The following is a 6,000-nucleotide window of genomic DNA, read 5'->3' as shown; positions in this document are numbered from 1 at the left end:
TTTTATGTTTTTTGTCTGATTTTAGATCAGTTGTGTTACTACAGTAGTCAAAATGAAAGCATGACTGCAGATTCAGACACGTGAGGTTGTGCTGATGAGACCAAACAAGACAAAGTAAATCGTTTTTAAAAGTGAAATGTGGAGGAAACATCAGAAGTAGTTAAAAATGGCCGATTACACCCTGGACCCCAGAGGGTTAAAATGTTTTTTTCTGCTTCAGCAGACGCAGAATTCATAATCCTGATGGTCTGATTGCTTTACAGGATTTATTGTAATAGAATAAAACTTTAACCTTTATTCATCTTTTCACTTTTTCCTTTGATCACATCTACATCAGTGCTGCTCCTCAGCTTCTGCTGTCTTTTAAAATTCTGACATTATTCTCTCTGTTGCACTTCAGCCTCACACTTCGGATGACAGGACGTCTTTAATCCCAGTGTGTGTGTGTGTGTGTGTGTGTGTGTGTGTGTGTGTGTGTGTGTGCACACATGCTGCAGGTTGTTGGTGTTCTGTATTGAGAGGTTGAGTCGCAATTACAGTAAACAGTATCCACACAGAAAGCGTGTGTGTGTGTGTGTGTGTGTGTGTGTGTGTGTGTGTGTGTGTGCGTGCGTGCGTGTGTGTGCGTGTGTGCGTGCGTGTGTGTGTGTGTGTGTGTGTGTGTGTGTGTGTGTGTGTTTTAATGACATGTCCCAGACAATGCCAGACATGAGACAAGGACATGAGAGGGAATGATCCTCGTCTGTTGTATTGATCTTTGACTCTTAACCATCAGCTCTCAGACGCACACACACACACACACACACACACGCACTTGCAGGTTAAGCGAATTAAGCAATAGAGGACATGAAAATGGAGGAAGGCTATGGAAGTCGGGGGGAGGAGGGGACAAGCTGAAGCTGCAGGAGGTGGAGGAGATAATGGGCCCGCTGTCTGCTTGAGAGGAAACTCAATTTTCTGAGCAGAAGGAGATCAGAAGATGAAAATGAAAGAGGGGGAATCTGGAAATACCCTGGTTTTTGTCTAAAGAGCAGTTTGGATGGTGCTCACACTTTCACTGCGGTTCAGCCGTGTAGCAGCACTGCTCTATACAGCACTGTGTCAGCCTGTGAACAAACAGACATCGAAAACTCTGAGAATAAATATTCATAACTTTGGTCGTTCTCTCGCTTAAGCTCCTTTAAATCCGGTCAGTTGGTGATTTACTGTAACTGTGTGCACAAAGGGATGCATAACGAAGGCTCAGCCTGCTCAGGTCCAGTCTCATCACTATTAAGTTAAACTTTTATTAAACATTAGCTCAGATAAAACATATTTAAAACATATATAAGTATTAGTATAATATTGTATTGCTGTAGAATCTTTACCTTACAAAATAAAGCGCCTTCAGGTGACTGTTGTTGTGCTTTTGGTGCCATATAAATAAAACTGAATTGTAATTGATTTAAATTAAGCAGTGAGGCATCTTCCTGCAGCTCAGCTGGACCTGCTGTTGGCTCATGTAGCACAATATGTACTTTATTATTATTATTTAGTCTGAATAGTGAGTGTAAGCACCTTCACACTATAACGAGCACGAGGACGGTGCTCATTTACGTTTGCCTCGTAATGGAATATGAAATGCTCTGTCACTCGTTTCATCAGTAAGCTGACTGTACTTCATTATTATTTCAGCATTAACAGAGCAGGCTGAGAGGAAGAAAGGCCTTTTCAGTATTAAAATGAATATATTAAACTTCTGGAAATCACCTTTTATTTTTATCATGTCTGCATGTTTGCATCTGAGAATTTAAACCTGGAAACTTGAAGTTTGTTTTCTGAAACTTGCTGTGATACAAAAACTGTCCAGTTCCCTTTTCTTAGAAAGAGACATGCTTCTTGTGTTTTTCTTCTTTAACACACAGTTAAGGAATGAAAAGGTTAAATCTAATCATCAGCTGCTGGACAGTAAATTACAATAGAAATTATTCTGAAATACCCCAAATTTGCTAAAGCAGTTTCTGTGACATCTGTTTGTACCCGAGGCTGTGACACACATGCAGGTCCAAACACTGTTCAAACAGGTGTTCCCTGACAAAACTTTGTGTGTATGTTTTAGATGGTATTGAAAAGGCCAGCTAGCTTTGTGCAGTCTTTGCTGTGTCTCAGCTTTTTTTACCTCCCTTCTTAGATTTGCTGTTTTGACTGCATACACATATTCCCAGTTAAATACAGCTACATGAAGTGATTTGCGTGTATGGTGTAACCATATAGAACAAAAGGTTGTGCGTTGGAGGTCATCGTCCTGGCTGCGCAGCACAGAGGGAGGGACCACCAAACACTTTATCCTGACAGCTAACTGAAGCCTGGTTCCTGATGTGCTCAGTTTCAGTTTTTCTCAACACTTCTCTGTGCAGATTCTACAGGAAATGCTACACAAGTACGTGTGTGCAATGAGTGCTACCAAAGAATGTAACAGAAGAATAATCCAAACTTTAACATGTCTCGCACTTTACCTTCAACAGTCCTGTAGGACATAATGACTTCCTCTCTTTCCTTGCATCACTCAGTTTGCTGACTTCATGTGAGGAGTCTCTGCTTACCTTGCTTTCTGTCCTTGATACACTTTGTGACCAATGGGGGCTCGTCCGGGATTGGTAAGGTTACAATTTGCCTCACAACTTGACATTTTCACAGGACCACACGTGTAGCCTGAGTAAAAAGCAGACCTGCACCGTACTCAACCTCACTGAGTGCATGAATCACGTAGAAATCAGAAATGCGTTGCTTATGTGTGCTTGTGTAGCTTTTATGCTATTTAATGTCAGTTATTTTAGCTTTTTATTACATTTCTGCGTTTTAGTCTGGTTGTTAAAGAGGAGGATCTCATGCTGCAGGCTTAATAATGCTCAGGCCTCTTCAAAGCAGGTTTTTCTTTTCTTTTAAATGTTTTTGTGGGATTTGCAGATTGTTTGACTGATGATTTGTGTTTTATATTAAGCTGTCGGAGAGCTATGGAGAAGAGCACAACAACGATGAGACACAAAGAAACACTAACCGATCACTGTTTCATCATATCCATCTTCCTGCTAAAGAAAACCACTTAAAAAACTGACGCCTGGTCCCGTCCATCTGTCCTCTCACATCCTTCTTTCTGTATTTATCTTTCACACACAAACACACACAGAGAAAGTGTGTGCGTGTTTTGGATGCCTGCTCTGTTTGGCAGTTAACAAAATGTCACATGGATGTCACTGGGTTTTATAATCTGGATACCAGAGAACATAATCTCCATTCTAATTATGAGAGGAGGAAAAGAAGGAGGAGCAGAGCGGGAAGGCATCTGGACAGACTGGAAGGAGATGGAAGAAGCACAATGTGAGCTGCTGTTGGTGGTGAGTTCAGGGGCGGTACTGCTCTGTTATGTCACACATTTTTCAGGGTTTTAAAGGGAGTGGGCCTTTTAACTATGACATAGCCAATTTACCCAAAGACATAATAAACTAAAACAAGATAAATTATTTAAAGAGCTGAAGATTAACAACAAGTTTTAACTTTAAAACCTGCATTAAGCAGAAGAAATAACATTTAAACACTTAAACTACAGATTCTAGTGTAATCACAGTCAAGCAGAGTTAATCCTGCTTCCAGAGACAATAACCACCAGCAGCCAGAATAAAAAATAAAACTAATAAAACAACAACAGTAGATTCACTTTGTTGTGTTTTCATGAGACAAGCACGCCTCTGATTGGTTGCCCTAACAGGACGCCACTGACATGCGTAACACAATTTCACCCACCAATTTGTTGACTTGATGTCTGCAGTCACATTTATCTACAGTTATCAGTAAACAATACAAACCTTTGTTAGAGGCTTGTGACATAAGTCCCAACGATGCCACCGGACTAACCCACGGTCATATGGTCACACTGGCTCAGGTCGAAAATGCTTCAGTCTTTAAACCTGCTGAGTTCATGCAAAGCAAGAACCAGCTGCTATTTCACCGAGGGCACTGCTCGTATTCAAGCTTTAGCAAGAAACTCACTTTCAGGACCCTGAAGATGGAAATTACTAATTAATCAGTTCAGTTCAGTTTCTATTCATTAGTGTAGCTGAACTTAAAGGGTCATATTCTCCCTCTTCTGTCCTGTAATTCTGAATAGTGCTCCAAAAAAAGAAAGGGAAGAAGAAGAATATAATAACTCTAATTTCATGGATCCATCCATTATCTTCAATTTTTCCATTTCAGGGTTTAGGGGCTTTGATCGATCTGGTCTAAAATATCATAATTCAAAAAAAAATTTTAATAATTTTTAAAAAATCTAAAATATTTACCCAAACTGTAAGGCTTCCCTCTCTAATGGACCAGTGTACTGGCAAACAAACATCTCTTATTGAACTATAGGAAGCTTTTATAATGAGCTTGTGCTTCTGTGATTCAGCCATTAGCAGCATTAATGGATATAAGGAATATAAATATAAATATAAAAGACAGAGAGTATGGAGAGGTAAAAATAGGGGATGGGGGGGGGGGGGGGGGGGGGCTTTGAAGTAAAGAGGAAGGGAGGGGCAGGAGGTATATGGAGAGAGAGAGAGGGAGAGAGAGAGACTACAATAAAAAGGCTGATGTCATCTCTGTGAAGCAGCCAATCCGAGAGCAGCAGAGAGGGAAGGAGGGAGGGAGAAGAGGCAGAGCTCAGAAGGGTGTGTTTTCTGTACCACTGCAGCATCAGTGCAAAAAACGACAGGAGGAAAAGGCACGAGTCGGTGGACTGGACCGAGAAACAATACAGAGCTAGAAGAAGAGCCACGGAGAGGAGCCTGAGAGGAGGAGACACATCAAGAGGAGACACCTGCAGAGGTAGGACTAACACTGAAGCATCCCAGGCTTCTGCTGGTGTCTGGGTTTCCATCCATGAATGTGTGTGTCTGTGTGTCAGTGGGTTGGAGATCAGGGCTGGAGGCTCTAACGGTGTCTTACATAATAGGAAGGCAGGTAGTGTGTGAGCGACTGTGCTGAGATACTAGACAAGTGTTTGTGTGTCACTGTACATACATGTGTGGGTGTTGGTGCGCACTTCCTCCTGTCTGTGATTTCACCTTTTGACTCAAACATGCTCGGGTCAGTAAATGTTCACTCGTGATGTTTGTGTGGAGGTAAATCCATCTGTAGGGAGTGTCTGACCCGATTCAGCTTTTTAATATCTGATAAATCATCTGCGGCCGTGTGTTTTTATGAATATTGAATGAAATGCTGCACTATACCACATTATCGTGTTAAATTATTCACTGCTGCTCTGTAGCACGCTTCCTTTCATGCTAAAAGTCTCTGCCAGGAATGATTTAGTCTGATCTTCATATCTCCAAACAACATAACTGCAATTCCCATCTTGTGTCCATGCCAGCTTCCAGGCTGCTGTCCGCCCATGGCCTGGTGCTGAATGGTGCTGTTTCCAGGTTAACAGGGTCTTTGGTTTGTCCAGTTAGCGGTCCAAAACCAAGAACATATTCAGTTTATCAGCATTTATGACCAAGAAACGTGTAAAAAAAAGTGTTTCCTGTAGCTCAACTTCTCTCTGAATTGGGGGATAAAATGCAGGAAGAGAAAGCTGTGTTTGTCCTTTGCTTCTGTTTACTCTGGAATTCCTCTTTTTCCTCATGGCAACATCATTTAGGCCTCTTTGTCATTCTTTGCCTGCATTGTGGAGTTTTCTCACTTAAAATTAGGCCAGAACCTGAGAGCAGGAATAAGAGAGAGGAGGTGGAAGGAGAGCTGAAGGAGGGGAAGTTGATAAGGTGCAGAGTTTGAGTGAAACGGGAGGTGAAGGATTTAGCCCAGAAGAGCCTGAATCCAAAAAGAGCAGAAGAAATGAGAGGATGTGGAAGGTGAGAGGGAGCCTGGACTGGGATGAGAGGAGGAGGAGGAGGAGGGATATTTAGGGCTGAGTGGCGTAGGAGGATTTTTAGCCCTTTTCTCTTTCTCCCCTCCCCAGATCTTTGGCAGCAGTCAAACTGACTG

General features: G+C 41.9%; 1 protein-coding gene across 2 annotated transcripts in view; it reads left to right on the top strand.

Moving 5' to 3' along the window:
* The first annotated feature begins 4,679 nt into the window (after nt 1-4,679).
* LOC113013792 (neural cell adhesion molecule L1.1-like) overlaps nt 4,680-6,000 on the top strand; it is a 43,484-nt gene continuing 42,163 nt past the window's right edge. For both annotated transcript variants that reach the window (XM_080295707.1, XM_026154948.2), the window contains exon 1: nt 4,680-4,842. The gene's annotated coding sequence lies outside the window, so the exon portion shown is untranslated. The remainder of the gene's footprint in view (nt 4,843-6,000) is intronic.

The sequence above is a fragment of the Astatotilapia calliptera genome, chromosome 20, assembly GCF_964374335.1.
Source record: "Astatotilapia calliptera chromosome 20, fAstCal68.1, whole genome shotgun sequence".
NCBI classification, from domain to species: Eukaryota; Metazoa; Chordata; class Actinopteri; order Cichliformes; family Cichlidae; genus Astatotilapia; species Astatotilapia calliptera.
This window is presented reverse-complemented; position numbering and strand designations above follow the sequence as displayed.